Below are 22,382 nucleotides of genomic sequence, written 5' to 3' on the forward strand. Positions count from 1 at the left end.
AACAATTAACATTGCAAAATAATTATTTTAGATCCTGTAAGGGAGAGTTTGTTCCATAATCCACGCCAATTCGCACTTCTCTATATGTTGATAGTTCATTACAATGTAGTCTCCGAGAACATGCTTATTTTAAACACAACCCTGCATGTTCTTCTCACCTAAATTGTAGGGACGACAATGTTTTCACACTCTTACAATTAGTTGTTTGCTTCGTATTCGGCCGAGTTTATTCGCACTGTCCACCGTTGTTAGTAATAACGTGGGTGATCTCGCAAGGATAATGTTGAAAGATAGACACAGAAAGAGAGAAATAGAGAAAGAGAGAGAGAGAGAGAGAGAGAGAGAGAGGCCAAGTGCTAACGTTGGCTAGGAAATGGCTGCCACCTGTAGCTATTGATCGGCAGGGCGGCGAAGCCGAGTGTGTACGTGCGCGCGTATTTTCCTCTCTCCGCGCCTCACGCCTTCGCCTTCCGTCTTCTATCGAGAAAGCCCTGCAAGCTTACATTTCCCTCGTCCTTCGCCGTCGATTCCTTCGCAACGGGATATTGCGTATGACGGACTTATCTCTCGCAACGTCCCACAAAAAGAAATTGGGGCTTTACAGTACACATGCACCGCCGTGTACTACCGGCGCCTGCAACTCCGTGCACAGGATACACGCCGTTTTATCATCGCGATACAAATGACATTCCGTCAGCGGAATCAGAAAATATGGATGCGACAACGTGACATAGTAAATATAATGGACAAGTTTGTCGCTTCAATATTTAAATCTGGGGAAATTGCATGAAATAACATATCGCGAGCGAACGTGATAAATATATTCGTCATGCTGAATTTATTTCCCTAACATAATTCCAGAAACAAATTTGGAATAATTCTTTTTTTTAACCTTATAGATCTGTTCTATGAGTTTCGTATTTGTCTCTTCTCGATTTTTAGAGCTCAAGACATTTAAAATTTTATTTCTACTCGGAAAATCGAGCTTACGATAATCGAGTTTGAATATAAAATTCTCCCAGAGGAAAAGCCCAAATTTAAAACCAATTCTTTATAAGCAGGATTTGCGAACTAGAAATAAATTTTTGAAAGAAAAGTTTCGAATTAAATATTAAGTAAAATAAGTGACAGATTTGAAGATGTATTTTCGCAATTTCCAAAAGAAAAAACTGTTAAAAATGCATGTTAGAATCAGATAAGTAAAAAGATATCGCAAAGTAGAGCAAAGATGAACTTCATAATCAATGACAATACATCATTGAATTCTCATTTATTATTTTATTTTATATGATGGCATATAAATATTATACTATCCTGATTTCTGCGCGCGAGGGCAATCGAACATTAAACATTAAACTTAAGGGGCAGATAACGATGTATAAATGTCCGAGCTTACAGTAGCGTCAATTCATAGTCTATACGTGATCTAACTAGAGCTATAAATTTATCTATGAGAAACGTAAGAATCCATCCTTGTGAATCCTTACACGCTGTCGCGTGTAATCGATTCATTCGATTATAATTCAGTGATGTAAATTAAAGATAACTGAAGGAATAGAATAGAACGGCAGAAGAAACCTTTGGCCGAGGATACGGCCATCTCGATTGATTCCCGTCTCCTGTGACCCGTGATAGCCACAATGTGGGAGATAAAGGATCTTTATGGGGTCGTCACCAGAGGCGGTATTACTTTGTCAGATACGAATTCGAATTTTATTAACTCTTCGAGTTTGATCGAGCTATATAAATATGACAAAAGGTATAACCGTCAATCACCAAAATAGACGTCGATGTTGCTGGTATTTGAAGTACATATGTACCGTTCCACTTTTTGATATTGCCTGGATACGAGCGCAGTAACGAGCGCAGCTATAATCTAGTTGAATATGCATGTCTGCCTCATCGAACAATTTTCATTTGCATTTACTCCGCTATTACTAATTTGTTCGTATAATTAGCAGATTTCATATTCTTTATGCTCGTCATAAAAATGACATTAATATGATTTTTGCGCGGAAAATTTGCCTGAACACATTATTTTCTCTCTCTTGATTTTATTAACGTAATTTGATGTCGAAATATTGCTGCAATTATAAAAAGTCTGTTATATTATAAAAAAATAAGTAGGAAAACAATGTTCCTACTTATTTGTGTAACGTATTTGTATAATGTTCCTATTCATATAAAGTATCATTAGGCAACGGTTAAACTTGAGAAACTTAAAAAATCATAAATTTTTATTTAGATAATTTTTTTTATCATTTCAAGAATATGAACAAGTAAGAGTGTATTATGTTTGATATATTTGCACGGCTACAACGCGCAAGTATTTCAACCGTAATTTTTGTACTACTACAACTCTGTAGTAGTATAAAAAGTCACATTATAAGAGATGTAAAAGTAGAAAATAATGAATTTAATAAATTAGCACCGCGCGTGGCCATGAGATGTATTTGTAAAAGTTCTGGAGGGATGTTTGAAGAAAGAGTAACGCGTATATGTATATATACGCACGATACAGTAGAAAAAAAGTGAAAAAAAACCATGTTCTTGCACGCTGTTCTCTTGCTTCTCTTATTAGGTAACTCTAGTTGTTTTTTAATTACGTCTTTTTTGTAATTAACGCGTATGCTGCATTTCACTGCCGTAAATGAGAAACGGCCCTTTAATCAAATTATTGCTTACTGATTTAGTGACTTCAAAATATCTCTGAGAAAACTCTTTTCTGCGAGAAGTTTATGCAGAATTTTAAAAAAGCAAGTTATTTCATGCATGAAAAATACTGATATTTTAATTGTTTTGTTTGTTGCACAACATTTCACTTATTCTTCGATGCACTAATTAAGAAAATAGATAATTGAAAAGTGGAAGAGCTTTTTTTTGTAGAACTTATTATGTTACACCTCTACGACTTTCTTCAAAATAATTAAGGCTGATCTGCTGCTCGATAAGCCGAACATACTTTGTGGAACTATGTAAATTAATTAATTAATTAATTCTTTAACGCCATACGGACTATGAAAAATGTCATCACGAGACAAGCGAAACGCCAAGTGCCCTTGAGATACTTATTCGATTGCGCGTTAATTATTCATTACATTCGTGGCGGCAAATTCGATGTCACAATTCTCGTAAATAATAATGAATCGTTAGCGAATCGTGCTCGAGATGAAAGCCGATAATATTTTAAGCGAATGTCAGACTTGCGACAAAATATCACGACATTCGCTCATTCATTCATTATTTTGCATAGTATATTTTTCACTAAAATGTTTCCATATTAGTAAACAACGACATTTTTTTAACATTTTAATGTAATTGAAAATAATAAATCTACGTAGTATTAATAAATATAATACATAAAACTTTCTATAAGCGATACTATAAGCAACATCGCTTATAGAAAATTTTATGTATTCTGATAAAATGTATAAAAGATAAAAAATTAAAAATATGATTTAAAAATTTGAGATTTCTAGGAGAAATTAAATCTCGAATTATAAATATTCACTGCAAGCAGCATTGCGTCGCCTATTCCGAAAAAACATTCAAATCTTTTTATCCAATCGTCTAATCGAGACCTTCCCTGGGTACCGTAAAGCGCATTATGCGCGCATTTTCTATAGTAAGCGCTACGTATGCTATAGATAAATGCGCGCATATGCGCTTTACGGAACCCAGGGCTTATATGGCCAATCACTTGCGAATCGGTCCTAAAACCCGACAGCGTATTATGCAAATTTTTGTCCTAACCTGAAATCTATAGCGTCCCATAAGGAACATCTTTTTCGAAAGAAGTAGCAGTATCTTTTATTCCTTTTAAAAGCGATCAAAGCCCCTCGAAACCCCATAAGTTACTCGTAACGTAGTCTTATAAGATAAGGGGAAAAGCATAAGGAAACCTCTTTGCATAAGCGATATAATATAAAGATTTTTTATTCGAACAAGCAGTCGGTCTAACACATCTTACGAATATTTCAATACTGAAGAATTACAAACGCTAAGAAGATGTTCTTACGATATAATTTGCATGTTCGAATCATTACCGAAAAATTAAGATCAGAGAAAAAAATTAGTAAATACTTTCAGCATTTCTGGCATAATTTTTTGTTAGCGAGACGAATTTGGAAAACAACTACTTAATTATATTATATAAAGATTTTCTTTTATGAGATACTGGATAAAATAGCAGAATTAAAGTTCTTTGAAATAGATTTCTTTCGTTGTGCGCGCACGCGCGCTCTTCGTATCGAATTTATATGCAACTAACTTAAGCTATCCAACGTTGCCCGGGCTTTTTATATCTATAATAGAACATGTGCAGTATTGGAGAGAAGGAGATGTGTGTGTGTGTGAGGTATTCAGGTTTCATGATAGCCTATTTTCCGCAGAAGTCTGGAGAATAACTATGCAAAATGTGGTCTAGATCGGTCAAAGGGTTCAGAACGAGATTTAGAAGATAATAGAACATATAGATAGACATTCTAGTTTATGCATATATATGTATATATAGATGGCTTGGACATTTTCAAGTCGAAGTTACTCGAGTAATAAATCGAACTCGTAACTCGAAATTCCACACTGAGAAAAAAAATTTGTCAATCCCAAGAAATATTTAGTCCGATACGTTCAACTAAACATTTTAGTTAGTTAACTAAACATTAGTTGAATTAATTAATTCTTGATTAAAGAAACGAAATAAATTGTTGAAACAACTAATGTTTAGTTAACTAACTAAAATGTTTAGTTGAACGTATCGGACTAAATATTTCTTGGGATTAACAATTTTTTTTCTCAGTGCAGCAATATTTTGAGTACGCAAGCAGTTCGTCTGCCAATGTTTAAAAAAGGCAGGTGCACCTGGTATTTCATATGCGAAGAGGAACGTCGCGTTACGACGGAACGGGTAGCCGCGTGATCGGAGATGGACCATATTTCACATACTTATTCCCTAGGGACGTACACATGTGGAATTGCAACGACGCGACGACGATAAAAAAAAGTGCATATATTTTTTTCAATGGCGGTGTCGCGGCAGAACCCTGAAAGAGAAACGGGGGTTCAATTTATCGGAGTTTTGGGGACAAACGTGACAACAATATCTCGTTACGTTGCGCTTGGAACCTCGTTACAACGACGCTGCTTCCTTTCCGCAGCAATTTATCGGAAGCCCGTGGTTTCAATTTCAGTTTGGCACTCCTGCATTCGGCAAGATCGTGTTAAATCCATGCTCAAGATGAGATTTTATTCTGTATTTTCAGGACTGTAAGCACCAATCTCGCGTTTATTATTCTCTGAGACGTCATTTTACAATTAAATAATAGCGCATATATTTAAAAATGCTAATTTTTGAAAAAGAAAACAGTTTATGTGCCACTTAAATTATTATTGTTTTAAAATCTTTATAAAACGTTTTTAGAATTTATTATTATTTAAAAAAGCGAAATAGAAAATACAGTTGATTATACAATAACTTGACATTTATTTATATATCAGATTTTAGATTATTTTAGATTTAGACTTTAAATACATATGAGAAAACGTTGAATATTTTAGAAAATTATATGTATATATATAGATATATATATATATACAGAAACTAACATAAAGGCCGTCAAAGACCTAGGCTTGGATCGCATGGCTTTTGATTCTAATTGATTGTATATTGTTACGATCCTATTTCTCTTATTATTATTTTAGAAAATATTTAAGATTTAAGATATTATGTGTGTGGAAAAAAAATTTAGTTTTAAATTACATATTATATATATATTTTTTTGCATTTTCGAAGATAAAACATTTGCCAGAAATTTTAATGCTTTCAAATTAGCAAAGGTTTACACTAAAGTATTGAAGGTATTGTTAAATATGTTACCAAATTTCCTTGCTTCTCACAATACGTTTTTCTTCCAGCAAACAAAGGTTGTCTTTTTCCGAAAGGAAAGTCCACTTTCAGAGTTACGAACAATGTGTTACACCGAGGATCATATTTTATCGCAAAGAAATTTCAAACACCAAATTCATAAATCATGATGCGGAGGCGTTAAAAAAAAATCAGTTGTCCAGCTTCTTAAGTTGCGGGAATTTTGAAAGTATTGACATAGCAATTCCCAGCATGCGTCGTTCCATCACATGTCACTTACCATCCTTCGTCCTCGAAAGTCGCGTATCCGACTCACGAGTCGGCGGCTGATATCTTTTAGACATTAAAGTGGAAGAGTACATCATAGAAAATTCAAGAACTTTTGCATCAAGCCGTTATTGATCGGGGAATTTTCGACAATTTGCAACGTGATCCATCTGTCCACTTACCCGTAACGCAAACACGCGAGAATATTACAAGATCGCGTGTAAAAAAAAGAAGCAGTTAATATCAAAGTGTCAAGCATGATTTATTTTTCTTTTTAATAAGTAATGGAGCGCACCGTGTATTTGAATTGTCCGCGAGTTCCGTAAAGTGTCTGAAAGATAAATAAGCTTGTATAAACGATCTGGATAATAAAAGATAGAAAGATTAAAGAACGGATAACAATTCCTCTTATGACACTTATTTACTACAAAAGCTCATCTCGCGAAGTATAAATCATTGTCCATTTTATGTTTCCAACCATTTTCGTTCTTCAGCTAACGTCATATCGATGGAAAACCGTACTTTTAAATCGTCGCGCTATCGCAGCACACCAAGCTCGCGCACGTACGCGCGAATATACAATCTGTATTTCTGGTTAAAAGACGAAAACGGCAAACGTAATCCCGACAGGATCGCATTAATCATCAAGCCAACAATTCGCGAAAGAAGACGGCTGCCGTCTCGCAATTCGCGGAATAAGATCGCGAATTTCCTTAAATTATCATCGACAGCGGCACGCCACAACGCGTTTTATGATGGATGAAATACGCCGAGCGGATAGCCGTCCTCGAAGGATGGGTAGGGAATCGAAGAGCATCTCGATGGAGTCGTAAAAGGAAAAGTCCGTACAAAGGTGTGTGCGTGAACGATACGTACGGCGGGGCGTAGACCGTTGGTGTCCGATAATGTTATCGCGACATTCGTCGCGTGTATTTTACGGCGTGTTTCGCGTGGCTCGATCGTACCCGCGCGATAACTCCGGTAAGCTCATTGAAAACTTTACGACGGACAATTTCTCGCAATCTCGCGTGACCACGACTCTCGGATACGTCGTGCGGGTCACGATACAATCGGCTACGCCCACGAATTTACAAATACTTCGGTTGCTCAACGCTGACAAAAGGTGCATCGAGTGATAACGTGAAACTGGTGACGAAGTCGTTACACTTGTGCGAATGAGGCTCTTCTTTTTGCACAACGTAATAAATTTGAAATGTTTAAATTAAGAATTAATTATCTATTTTTTGAGACAGCATAAGGGTCTTTATGCTTTAGCTTTGTTCGATATGTAAATTTAATTTTATAACATAGGCTCGATATTTCTGCTTCAGTTTCGCGTAAGTAAATTTCACACATCAGATGCTCGTTTGTATAGACACGGTCTTCAAATGTCGGATCAATATCAGTGATATAATCAGAATTTCAGATATACGAATTACTTTATTATTGTATACTTGATAAATATGCTCAATACAATCATATTGGTTTTCGATATTAAAATGATCAAACAGCGGTATTAAGGAGAGAGACCACGGTGAATTATTCAGAGCCGGACGGTTTGTTTTTGATATTAAATATGCAGCGGGAATAACGGCTGGATATCGTATTATGCAATGCGCGAGGAAACGATACTTGGCAGGTAACCTATGGAGGTAACCTCGAGCATCAAAGTCAACCCAGTCACGAGCAACTTCGCGGGCAACTTCGCTAATAACTTATGCGTGCGGTGCGAAAACAAAGCAACACGTGTCGCGCGCTGGCCGAGCTTGCAAAATTCAAGCGAGAGCCATTTACCAGAAAAACATTTAAAGGCTTTGAAAGAGCCCCATCATTGTTGTGTCACGCTATTAAAATGAGTATATCAATACAGACATACGTAATATTAACATAATAATTCGTAGATCTTCAATTTAGATTTCTTTTCGTTTTATGCGATACGACGTAACGAAAATGTGACATGATGATAGTGCTTTATCACAATATTGTTTTATGCAGCTCGATATTAGGGCGTTTTCAAGGTTTACTGAAAATACATATAAATGACGCATAACGAAGGCGCGTTCTCTTGATCGGAAGAAAATTCTCTCCGAACAACTCGGCGCGAATCGAACCCGAGGCTGTGTTAGCGACTGAAGTAAAGAGGGAAAGAGGATTGAATTTCGCTCCCGCCTCGAAAGGGTGGTTTCGAGGTCGAGGGCTGTCGACCGACCCCAGCCGATCAATATAGCTACAGGTGTCTGAAAGTACCAGTACTAGTCGGCTTTTATTCTTGAAAAAGATGTCAGTGATGTTGTAAGCGTTTGCATTTTGCTTGAAACATTTTGCTAAACTCCCTCATAAATGTAATCCAATTACATGATTAATAAATCAGAAATTAATAATAATTATACATATATAAACGATTATAATTATAGATTTTAATTATAGATTATTTAATCGATCTGGAATCTTTTTCTTAAAATATCAAGAAATTAATATTTTTAAATCAATGTTATAAAAATTTTATAAACGACTGATAGTGTTTTGTGAATTAATTTTTTGGGATATAATTAAATGAGATAAAGAATTAATAGGTATATTTAATTAAGTGTGAGAATTATTTTTCTAGAATCTTAGTATGTTGTCAAAAAAATTCAGGAACACAATTATTAATGCAATATTATCAATATAAGTTATTTGAGTTATGTCATTCTTCTAAGCGAACAATAATGAAAGTAGAAGGGAGCAAATGAATTTAAAGGTCTGCATGCTTATGGATCGTTCTAGCTACAGGTGTTCGAAATTACGAGCACGCAAACTCATTCTATATTACGTACATTTCGTTTACTCAATTTGTACAGGCTTGTACGAAGATGATAAATTCCGAGTCGCGACAGCAAAAAGAGCTAATAAAAGTTTATTTTCGATATCGACCGATTCGTGTCTGTATATCAAATGTGTCACGTTAAAATTTTAGATAATTTATTCCCAGTAATGCTTCAAAAATTCATCCTTTTTTCTTACTATCAAGTAGAACATTTTATCAAAAACAACAATTAACTTGATTAATCAGATAATTATGGACTTACAGTTATATTTGAAAATTATACGTAAAAGTATATAGAAGAAGCCATAAAATCAAATATCGGTGCGGCGCATTGTCTGTTGCAGATAAAAATTCTAAAGCGCTTAATTTCTGTCTGAACATTTGTCATTTTTTTTCTTACACGTTTTATCAGCTCTCATTATTCTTAACTTGAACACTGATTTAATGTAATTTTAATGACTTTTACCTTCGGTTTGGCTTCAAATAAATGGAAAATTATATGCCTACGAGGATCATTAGAGAAGACAATTAAGGCTGGGAGATGACAGTCTCTCATATTTTTATCCTTCAATGATCCGGAAAGGAGGGTTCCTCTTTCATCCTCGTGCTCTTTTATCCTAGAAAGTAGTTTGAAAAAAAAAGCGTATCGTCTTACCAAACAACTTACGCGCCCTGGGCGCGACTTCTTCCCACCTTTGAGATATTTCTCTCGGAAAAATGCAATAAACATGATAGAACTCTCCTTCTATCGAACATGCTCGATAGAACTTCTTATGCGCGTGATCGACATTTGCCTACTTGGATACTCAACTGACTTGGAAATGATAAAACTGGTGTTATTTGTAGTTCGAATATGAGTGATGTCATTCAACGTTTCTTAGCTTTTTTGTGTTGATACATCTTTCTTATTATCTCTCTCAAGTTTTAAACCGATGATATATTGTAATGTCTGCATTTACACCTTTAATTCGAATAAACTGCTGCTTAAAGAATTTACGGGATAAATTCACGTGAAAGTGCCTTATCTACTCGCAAGTATTTTAGAAGAGACTCTCTTGGCGGTAGTTCGTTGAAAAGTTTTCTTTGGCCGTTCTTCCGCTCTTCGCGTGTGATTTAGGAGTGCTAATAGTCACATAAATATCATTTTCTAAGTTGACGGCAGGAGGAAGGAGGAAAGGAATAGATAACGTTTTCTAAACGAACCGCCGGGCCGCGCGCGAGCGAGATTTAGGTCGACCATTCTCTCTTTACTCGACAATCAAATGGCGACATAAATGTGCCCAATTTACAATTGAACGGGCAATCGCACGTTTCATTGTAATTGATCAACGGTACGTCGATATAATGACTTAATGACACATCGATATATTTTCGGAGATGGGGCTCGTCGTCTGTGCGTATCGATCGACGCTCCGAGGGGAATAAGTAATCGTGCGCCTTGAAATGCGAAACTGGGGCACTCGTCGCGGCCTTGTTGCATCCTGCGAAACAATGCTGTTGACAATAATGCACCGTCCACGTTAAAGCAAATCCAATATACGCGCTAAAATAGTTCCAATAATCGTAAGATTGTTATTATCCACAAAAGCTGAAAATATATAATAATACGTATAACATAATGATATTAATTCTTGCAGTGTAATTCGACTTGGAATATTACACTTTAATAATAAAATATAACAATACTTCGGCGGAAAAATAATTGAAGATATTTTGATCTATTCTTGCTTCTAAATTTATTTTACATTATTATGTTAATATTAACAAAAATTGGTATAAATATATTGTGTAATTGATATAAATGTATCGCGTGTGTATTGTCCAGGCAATTTTAAATTTAATTTGGTTAATATGTATTAACATCCAATAAATTTGAATACAAATATGTAGCTTACTTATTACTATATGACTCATAAGTTTATCATGTCTTTGCTTGCCAAGAAATATTTTTTAGCGCAAAATATATTACACAGTTGAACTACAATAAATCGAAAATCATAGAAAATCATAGAAATAGATAATAATTTCAACTCGTTAGTTTTAATTGAAAAATTTTAATTGAAAAATAAAAATAGTTCAAAATATATATGGAGAGGTAAAAACCACAGTGGTGTAAGTCAAATTTTTAAAAATATTTCCTCGTGTGCATAGATGCAATCTGTACAATATATAAATTGCATCTATGCAGACGAGAAAACATTTTTAAAAATTTAACTTACACCACTGTGGTTTTTACCCCTCCATATATATCTATTTCGCGCCGAGATCATATTATGTAGATAAATTAAGTAATGTAAAAGATGTTAAAAAATAATTATATTAACAGTTAATTGAAATAATAACAAACATAAAAATGTGTGAAATACTGCGGAGATACAATCTGTAAAATATACGATAATTCGCGATGGACACGAACATGCTTAATTAAAGTTACACGCATAACAAAAACTTCGATAAAAATGGCTATTAATAAAAATTTCAATAAAACGTTTGTTCCGTTGCATGTTCTGATTTTACACAATTATCAATATATCGCACTCTTATTTCTAACAAGTTATCGAGACTATTGTTTAATCTTTTTTTAAGCACTTCGTTCAATACTCACGAGAAGCGTGAGCCAACCACAGCCACTTGTTTCTTCTCGTTTCATTTGCTATCCGTTTTAATGCCACTCGCAATAAACGCTCGGTGTCGCGGTAATTGCATTTTTATTCGATTTAATCCTGGCTTCTGACGCGTAATTGACGTTCTTAGAACCGACTCGTGGCGGACTACGGAGCGAGATCGGATGCGCGGAGGAAAGCGAGAGAAGAAACGCGTGATCGCGCGTATGTCCCGGATCGGGAAACTGGGTCAACCGATGACCTTCTTGCGGTAAATAACCAGGACGATGCACACCCAGCACGGAAATTACCTGTGGTAATTTTCAGGGGTGGCTTGACGAACGACAAGTGCGAACTCACAAAACCATAATTTCTGCGAATTTAATAAAAAAAACCTGCGAGTGAAGTTAAATACACGAGAATGCACAGCATAAAATAATAATTTGAACTAGCCGAGTACTATAAATTAAAAAGAATATAATTTCGCTTTAGAATACTAACCATAATAAGCTTTTAATTATTAATAATGAAGTAAAAGAAATGTTGGTACATTTTTTAAAAGACAATTATATATTTAAATAAGAAGAGAAAGAGAGAGGACTTATTTTATTCAATTTGTTTACAGTATTATTTTTACTGTTTAATTTTGATAGTACTGTTTTTAAAAAGTCATTTAAAAAAAACATTTAAAAGAAGCATTTTTAAAAACAGGTCAAGTTAATGGCCCCTAAAATTTTAGATGTTTAAATTATTTTATACGGATAGTCATATTAAATTATATTAATAATAATTCAACGCATTACGCTATGACGTCACGAACGTTTTTATTAATTCGAATATGACGGTTTATATTTATAACGTTATAGCGCGACGCGAGTTATATGATCCCACCGGACACCATCAAATACCGGAGATCGCGATACTTGCGATGCCGCACGGTAATTTACATAAAATTAATTCGGGAATATCATGGATCAGCACGATGGTAATAGTGCCAACCGACGCCAGAGCTCGCTCTGGAGCGTTTCCCACGATCTCATAAATTTACCACCTACAGTAAGCTGGGGAAGTCTACGAGTTTAAGATATTATTCGGCGGGACAAAGATTTGCCCGACAATACGTTTTATGACGACGAATGATAAATTGCGGCTGTTCTCTTCCAAGAGTTGCAAGCGATGCTGTGCACATTCGCTTTTGTCTGTTAAGACCATAAATCTTATACAAATTAGAGACTGATCCTTTAATCTCAATGATATTTATATGAATGTAAAATTTATGTGTAAAATAATCATTAATAACAGTTTAAATAATCGTAGCACAGCCAAGTTTTTATCGTTAACGGCGTCCCGGGACAAGTCTTCTCTTTTCAGCGCGATATATCCGTGGCAATGATTTCTTTCCTCGCTTTTTTAATCATACGCTGTCTGAACGCAAATAATCGTTGTGATTTCGCTTTTCAATGCAGCGATTCTTTTCAGAATCAACATGCGATTGCGCAATCCGAAAAAGTCGAGTTCCGCTCGACATAATCTCAGCAACAAGAATACAGACGGTACGTGACAGACATTTTTTAATTATCTCAAACGTGGCTGTGTGAATTATTTATCTTACACAAGGTTTTACAGAAAGTTATATAAAAATGGCAAATAATTAAAGCTGATGTGAATTAATTAGGTATATTTATAGAGAGGATATTGAATCGAATTACGCGTAAACTTTGCTACATTAATATTAATAACATATGAATAAACCTGCCTTTTTTTGTTTGTAAATTTGATTTTAGTATATTAAATTTATCGAGTAGGTATCGCAACGGAGTACTTTACGCTAATCCGAAATTTCAACGATACTTAATTCAACGAGCGTCCATAAAGTAGTATTTATTACGTCATTCAGTTTTGCGCTTCTAGCTATAATCCGATTAAAACGTAATCAATTTCGCGCACCAAGAACGAGGTATTCGCGACGATCGGAAAAAATGCGCACGACGGACTCGATATGAGAGAGAATTGGCTTCAGCGGCAAAAAGCGCGAAATTCAATGAAATCGGAGAACAAAAGCCAAATCTGTTCAACATGCAAATTTAGTATAATACAAAGCATAAACGCCTAATAGCTTGTTAAAGAGACGTGCTGCGTATGTCACTCGCCTGCGATATGAATTGTATAGATGTAAATCCGAGATTTACCTATTCATATGGCACTCATTCGCTCTTCGGTTTACGAGAAACGTTAATTTAAGCTACCTCATGGCGACCTCATTAAACTGCAAGCGCACGCGATTACGATTTGTCTCGCACATCTATCAGATTCCTTTGAGCAACTTATCTTAAAAAAGTTAAATTACTCCGCGACACGGCAACCGGTTACAATCTCGAAAGAGGATTGCGAACGCTGGGTCATTAATTATGTACTTTATCTGCATTGGTCTTTCGTCAAGATGTAAATTACATCCTCCGTATAATACGAAAAGAAATAGGAAACTTATATTTTGTATTAGACTTTATAAATTTTTTTTTAAACGGGCAATTCTCGTATTCATGAATTCCGACAAGAAAAAGTTGCAGAACCTGTAAAACGCAATAGCAGTTCATACACACACACACCCACACGCGTACAAAGATATTAGATTAGACTTGCAAATCTCTTAATTTAATACAGAACGTTCAAAAAGTATAAAAAATATCGTTGCTCTGCAAAAAAAAATCTTAAATATATTATTTCTATTATTTATTTCTCTGGAAAATTGCTCTGTTTCAAAATTAAGTTTGCCACTATTTCCACTGTATTTTCTCCAGTGTAAGCATATCAAATAATAGTCGTATTGCATCATCAATCATACGTGATACTTGGTCGGATGGTACTACACAGTTTCTCTCGCTGAACATTTATTATTTATTAATCTTCATTAGCGGATATAAAGCGCCGCGCAATACAAAGCAATTACACTGTATGAAACGCGAGCGCGTAATAAACAACGATGGTACAAAAATCGATGCGAGGGCACTTGCTATTTGCCGAATAGGTATCGCTGCGAACGAATATTCGCTGCTGTAAAAGAGGATCTACTGTTTTTTTTTATTCGCCAACGGTACGCGCGATATCTCGCTTTTCAAGTAGCGTTTCGAGTATTAAAAAGCGCGTATAAACCAATTATGAAATCATGATTGCGCCAATTGTTACTGATAGAACGCGACAAAAGTTCGATCAGCACAGAAATCAATCGTTCAGCCTTTAGAACATTGGTTCTTGCTATTATTAAAACTCTTGTAACATTCTCATCTTTTCCTAGAAACCGATCGCTTTTTAACCCTTTAGGGGCCACACATCGATCCCGTTGGAGTAAAATGTTATAATTTATAAGATAGTCTTAAAAGACGTCCCTGATGAAAGTTTTTTAGTTTTTTTAGTTTTTTTTTAATGTACATAATTATGTACACAGGCCCCTAAAGGGTTAAAATAATTAATAAAAATTTTAAACACTATAAGGAGTATATTGAAAAATTAGAGAACGCGTAGTGCTACCTAAAAAGATTTTGATAGGATGGAATGAAATGTGCAATAATAAACGAGTTAACTATCACAATTGCAATTTTCGCACAGTGAATGTAAGGAAGTAGTTACGGGGTAGTTTCGCAAACGAGACCGCGTATAATACTTTGGAATTAACTCTTTGACTGCGCTGTTTGCATTATAGTGACGTTATACGCGTGGTACCGTATCCGTTTTATGCACGAATAAAACCGCACAATCCGAGCGTAAGCCGGAACGTGGCAGCTCGATGACATACGATAAAAAGGGAATTTCGAGACGTGCAGTTGACACACTTTCTTTGTAGGATAATCGCTGAAGCGTTCCGAGGATAGGCATATGCAAATCGATACACGTATCTCTTCATCCGACATACATAAACTTTTGATATGTACAAATCTGTCTTATTTGATAAGGGCGAATCGATATATCGTAGAACATTCATTTTCAACAAGTTCGTAAACCGTTTTCGAGTAAGATCACTTACCTATTAGAAATTAAATGTAAATCAGGAAAAATCCAAAGTTATGAAATTTTTAATTAACTTCAGTTCACAAGCTTAAAGTGTTTTAAACTTTAAAAGCTTCAGAGATTTAACAAATGGCGTGAAGCTCGATTTGCCTCGAAATTAAAATTTATTTGAAATTAAAATGATTTTCAGGATGAGTTTATGAAATTTTTTCGACGTCCCGATCAAAACTCGAACACATATTTTTGATTGTTTTTAACACAAAACATTTTCTTATCCAGAAAATGCGTTAGGGGGATAATCGCATAATAATTAAATCTACGCAAAGGGAAAAGATAACATAACATGGCCGCCATCGCGTTATCGTCCACCCACAGAGGAAATCATATATGTATAGTGCACACTTTATTACCACAACATTATTACACCTAAAATTCCTTGTTATCCCTCGCAACGTTAATTAACTCCCACACGCAATCAAAACTGATACTTCGCTCAAAAGGATAGCAATAACCATGCGCGGCATATTATCAACCTATGAAGATCCGAGAAGACCGGAGATGCTTGAATTTTTCATGTGTTCGTCTACCGCAAGAGAGATAGTGCGGGCGGAGGAACAAAAGGATACAAGGACTGGGGCGGTCGTGTGTGGTTTATTAAGGGTAAGACGAGCTGTGCGAGCACGCGCCGCGCCGCCCCCGCCGTTCCTCGCAATATCCATCGCGATGCTTTCAGAAGAATTGCGTGAGACAATGCTTCTTTGGAGCGATCGCGAGTCTAGAGAGAGAAAAAAAAGAAGAGTGGACGGGGAAAGCGTAGTGCGCATTAGGCAATACCGAGTGTTATCTTTCTTTATGTGCCAGAGCACGACCGCGCGCGGATGTTCGTCGACAAGGAACAAACGAAATTGAATAGCGAACGCGAGAAGGCGAAACCGAGCGTCGCGTCACGCGTGTCAGCTTTTGACGTTGACGCAAGTCAAATTAATCCGCGTAGCTCTATAAGCGTCGTGTCTTTTGACAATCCCAATTACGCGCGTCTTTCAGCGTGTCTCGTGCTGTTGCGTGTGCCAATTGATCGTGTATAAGTACCTACAGTTTAATTTCTTAGCTACACTCGGAAAGGAGTTTTACTTGAAAGGAATTTCGTTAAATTTATTGAATTTTGCGATACTGCGGTTAGTTTATATATAGCTGAGAACACGTATTTGGAATACATCTCATTGTAATTTGATTTGTATAGCGTACATAAAACGTGCCCGCTCGAAATTGACGGATGCTCTAGGCAGTTATGCTACTTGCGATCGGGATCCGTGTGCGGAATAAATTTTCTTATTGATCGTATTGCATTCATTGCTTTTAAAGAACAAATATGTGAAACCGAGACGTGCGGATTGCTAATGATATTTTTGAACAAAATAAGACTTACATAGCGTTCTCTCTCTGTGATTTTCTTAATTCTTTTATTTATCTTTTTGTTTTTATGTGAGTTGACTGAGAATTCTCTAAAAAGTTTTTAAATTATGGAGTTGAGACCGAGAATTCTTTAATATATTTAAAAAATCTATTTTAAAATACATTCTAACTATACAGTTAGAATATACTATACTATGTACAAAATCTGTAAAACATGATTTAGGAGACAGTTCTAAAATTATACATGAACTTTATTAGTTTACTCCAACTCTTTGAAATTCAGAATTGAGAGATATTGCCATATATCTCCAAAACATGCTAACTAAACGAGTTACAGCAAGTTAAACAAAATCGAAGTCAAACCCAGTCATGTTGCGTTCGTTTACATCGAATCTTTCTCGAAAGCGATGCACTTGCATGGAAATTGCTTGCATTTTGAACGGTGACACCAACCCTGACCTTCTTCCATTCAGAGGGCCTTGAAAAACGAGATCCGAGGTAAGATTCATAGCGGTGTTTGACCGACCTCGTTTCACATAAATCGCACTATTCTTCTTGCTTCTCCAAAATATACTTGAGTATCGTCGTTGTTGCGGCTCAACTTTCAAGGCAACTCAATCGTTGTGCCATACGAGTCGTTAAGTTTCCTTGCGCAAAATCGCAGACGTTTTTCCGTGAGATATTTTATAGAAGGAAATGGAAGCGAGAGAATAGCTATAACTAACAGTTTTTTACAATAAAAATTTATTTCTAAGCAAAAAAAAGTTAATACCATTTTTTCCTCATTTGTGTTCCGCTTTGTATAAGCACGTGAACTTAATATTTGGCTTTAAAACCTATTGGATGTAGTAGACGTTGGCAAGTAACTTAGAATTTTTTTGGATTTTTTGAAAGCCTAAAAAACCTAAAAGCCCACCTCAGTGTTTGCTGACGGTGTTAGTAAAAAAATGATTGCTGACGGAGAGTTAAATGTTCCAATTTTTCTCTCGTCCACCTTGAAAAATCCGTTATTTCCACTCGTTTGATATCCACGCGATATCCGAGCGAAGTTAACATTTTTATGCCTGAACACAATCATGCGACCCCGTCCAATTTTCAAAAGTTACAGGGAAAAATTACAGGTTCTGCGAGAGTTCAATATTTTCACTGCGCGGAGCAATTCGCAGATTCGCAGAGTTTCGAGAGATTCGATAACTCGTGCGCGCGCGAACGCGCGACCGTAAATAGGAAAGCTTGCGCCCATTCGGAATAAGTCCTGTGTGTCGACACTTCGTTTCCGGGCGGTAACAGCGCCCGACGGGAATCCGGAAAGTGGATGGGAAATATTTCGACGATCTTTTATATTCCCCCGCGCTGACGTAAAAGCGCCGCCACTCGGACTGGCTTTTTGGGTCGATGAGAAAATTCCATAAGGCCCGCGTGAAGTTGCGCGTGCAATCTCCCGGGAGATGCGGCTGCGGCGAGAGAGCGCGAAGCTCGCGGGTTTGAATCGCGATCCGGAAGCCAATTTGCGAAATGAGAAAAGGCGCCGCGCCGCGGAAACATTACCTTTGTGAGGATACCACGCGCCGGTTTCATTGGCATCTCGCCAACGGCTGCATGCGCTCTGTGTGTTACGTCGAATTTATTGGTTCTCGATTGGCTGTGTGATGGCCACGTTAACATCGCTTATTGAAGCCGCTATTGACTTACCAATATATAACGAAACCGCCGCCGCTTCAAAAATTCGGTCACGATGACTACGCGACTTTCACTCTAACATATAGCTCCGTTGAGCAACTGCTCCCATTTTAATCAATATACTTTGCTCGAAATTGAAAGTAGGTACCTATAAAATATAATTGCAATTGACAATACTAGATATTACTGTCTACCAAAATATGTCATGTCAATGATTTCCTCGGATGTACCTCATAAATTTATTTTATATATACATTCGTTAACATTATTATTTTTACGGTCGTGTATGGATGAGCGAATGTAAAATTTGAAATATTACAAACACGAATTAAACGCGCGAGAAAAAGGTTCTAGTTCTCTCTCGTCGCAAACAGATTCGCTCGACCTCAACCGTTATTCAACAATCGCGAAACGCGGTTTCATTGATTTTTTTTTTCATAATTCACCGACGATCATTTTCACACGGCGCGCGTGGTAACTGACGTTTTAATTAAACTTGCGGAAACGTCATTTTTCGACGGAAATTTAGCGTTAATAAAATTTCGCGTGCGTTTGCAGTTGTAATATTAGCTATTCATTTTACCTAAATTGCTCATCTAAAATTGTTTGGATTAAAACAGAAGAATTTTCGAGCGAAAAACTTCTCGGATGTCGCTTTATTAAGCGAACCGGATCCCTGAAAGATGCAAGTCATTATCTGTCACGGGAGTCTATCCGTAGGAATCTTCCCGAGCCATATTGGAATTGATATTGCGTTATCGACGTGCATTTCCCCGACTACTCAGATTTGCTTCATTTGCCGTTAAATTCTCGGAGGAGAACAACCGATCGGGAAAGTAAAGAGCGCGGAATCGTTATTATATAAACGAGAGACAATGGATTAAGATAATACCGTCATCGTTAAAATATCTCGGCGTCACGTATAAGTTAGATAACACTCTTCGTATTCAGGCCGTAAGTTCACACAGGATCACGTAAAGAAGTTCCGCTTCTTATGTCGTCGCAATAAGGACAATAAGCGTCATAATAGGATAGCGCAGGAAACAAGAAAAGTTTCATAGAGCTGTAGAACGCTCTACGTGTGTAAGCTCCAAGTGTGCAAGCTCTAAGCTCTTTAAGGTCATGTGTCTAAAAAAGACAATCAATATATAAGCAAATATAATTACATGTACGTAAGTAAAATGTGACGATATCCCGATTTAATATTGAAATATACATTCTCATGGGATATTTAAAATAATTATTTCTACAATAATTATTCTGTGTTTTCGAAATATACGACGAGAACCGTGACAAAATAAACTTTCTTTACATTCGACGATAATGATAACGAATTGTAATTAAGTACGCATATTTAAGCGACAAAACGTGTATTTGTTATATTAATACAAAATGTATGCGATATTTAACACGTTGTTTAATGCAAAACTACCTGCAAATCCTTTCGAACGGTGTTAACCCTCGTGTCCGCGCTAATTGCACAAACCGCCGCGCGGTTCATGCAATTATAGTCACGAAGCGTCGCAACTACCGTCTTAATAGACCTAACGTTATAGTCGCAACTACTGTCTTGTTAGACCTAACGTCGGATTTGAGTGCGCCAACCTGTTACTCAAATGCGCTTAAAGACTCCCAATTTACGGGAAGATTAACGGTTTGGATCGAGCGAACTCGATCGCACGTCGTTAAGAAAGACATAAAATACGCAGCGCGACGCAGATGGAGCGGCTGAGAAGGACGACTAGGAGTAGCTCCGAGCTCTCCGAGCTCGACCCTGCCCTCGCCTGTTACGCGTGTAACTTAATTACGTATCGTATACTCGCGCTCAACGGAGACTGACACGAAACAAATCTCCGCTCTAATCTGCGACCGAGGCAACCTGTTACTTAGGCACGGAAACTCGCCAACTTATAACAAGTTGGCGCGGCCCCGAGACCGACCGCGGAAACCGCCAAGCATCATCCGTCGCTTGTCATCTATCACCTAATTAACCGTCCCGGAAAGCAAACGGCTGCATTTCGCAGCAAATCGATCGTTATCGGATATTGGCGTCTACGAGGCGCAAAATTGCGATTTACTGCCGTCAACCTGTTACTTGGTCACGGTTAATAATTAGAATAATTAGAATAACATTTGAAATTCGACTGAAAAAGCACATTTATGATCGCAGAATTTACCCTTTTTAATTTTATCCATCTTAAATTCTGTATTTTGCAAAATGAAAATTACAAAACTATATGGAAAGTTATTTAAAGATCTATTTAAAGATCTATTGACTTCCTCGGTTCCTTGTTCTTTCATGACAAATAAATTTTATGCATAAGGATGAAAAAGAACGAGTAAATTACGATAATATTATAGATAAAGTGATTTTTATATTATAATGCGCTGCACGTAGGACTTAAATGCATTATTGTCTCATTTCGAAATATGTTATAAGCCGCATAAAATTTACAAAATGGCCGTCAGGGTTGAAAATATATTTTAGACGAGCAAATTATCGGGCTTCTTGCTCGTAATTATTTTTTTTTCCTGAACGACCGAGCGTCATTATTGATGCTCTCGAACATATCTTCTGGTCTGATCCTACCTAAACCTGTACTACCTATATCGTCGCAAGTTATAACGAGTTCACACCTGAATATTGATCACCGAAACTACTACGTGCCTCGCCACCTTTACACAGATTATGCACTATCTCGCGCGACCGTCACTCTCAAATCCTGTACGCATTTGTCTCCAAGATGGTTCGTAATCAATTAGCGTACATAAAAAGTGACTGACCAAAGCATGATTTAAGCGACAGCTTGGTATTTTAGATACTTAGATGCGTGCATATGTCACACGTATACCTCTCTTAGGTATAAGTACTTCCGAACATCATCATCACCAACTGTTACTTGCCTACGTTCTTGATTCCTAACATTTTTAGTATGTTTATATCCGCAAATTGTTCGCAAATCATCGAAAACTGAGTGATAGTAGTTAAATCGCTCTTTGCCGCGTACACGAGCATCTCCGCACAGATCGATCGCGATCGCTCGCTTCTAAAGACGTTGCTATAACACCAACCTGTTACTTGTCCAGCGGCACGAGCTTCCAAGAGGGGATGCGTGTACGATCCCTCGAGCACGCTCTTCGGCTCCCTTTCGCACGGATGCACGTGCTCTCCGGTATTGTCTTGACACAGGTAGCGGCGCCCACTTTTCCCCTCCCGATAAGACACGGCCCGACGGATGCACGCCGGAAGCGCCCGAAAGAGAGAAGAGAAGAGAGAGAGAGGAAACCGACGTATCTCGTACGAGCGGGATACCAAGCTCAGCCTGCGCGTGCAGAGAGAAAAAAAAAGAGACAAATTACCGCGACACCCCCAACAGAGCGACCGTATCGTCGGGCAGGCAGCCCGGCTTGCACTGCCCGGGTCCACCGTTTCTCCCACCGGAGAACCGCCACCACTCTATGCCTCACCTTTCCCCCTGCTTTCCTCTCCCACTTTTCCACCTTGCTGTCAGTGTGCCGCGACAACCCCCTGCACCAGCCACGTTCTACAGCGAACGAACGCGTCCTCCCCCGAAAAAGCTCACCTCTCAACCCCACCTGACGCCACTCCGTCCGCCCCTCCTCTTCGCGCCCCCCTCGTCCTGGAGCTCGTCCTCGACGAGCAGCTCAGGGCGCAAGCTCGGGCCCCTTTACCCTCTTCGAGGGTTAGGGGCAAGAAGCCTTTGCCTCACGACCGATGCAGGACGAA

The 22,382-nt window shown here is 37.3% G+C and overlaps 1 protein-coding gene across 9 annotated transcripts in view; it reads right to left on the reverse strand.

Moving 5' to 3' along the window:
* Positions 1 to 22,187, reverse strand: part of Fife (regulating synaptic membrane exocytosis protein fife) — a 165,887-nt gene extending 143,700 nt beyond the window's left edge. For 8 of the 9 annotated variants that reach the window (XR_011717470.1, XM_071699687.1, XM_071699686.1 and 5 more), the window contains exon 1: positions 21,707 to 22,042. The gene's annotated coding sequence lies outside the window, so the exon portion shown is untranslated. Of the gene's footprint in view, positions 1 to 21,706; positions 22,043 to 22,102 lie in introns of those variants that run through there. The other variant, XM_071699685.1, reaches the window with a different exon arrangement.
* Between the last annotated feature and the right edge of the window lie 195 nt (positions 22,188 to 22,382).

This window comes from Temnothorax nylanderi, unplaced genomic scaffold (assembly GCF_030848795.1).
Source record: "Temnothorax nylanderi isolate EJ_2023f unplaced genomic scaffold, tnyl_v1.0 TNYL_tig0019_pilon, whole genome shotgun sequence".
NCBI classification, from domain to species: Eukaryota; Metazoa; Arthropoda; class Insecta; order Hymenoptera; family Formicidae; genus Temnothorax; species Temnothorax nylanderi.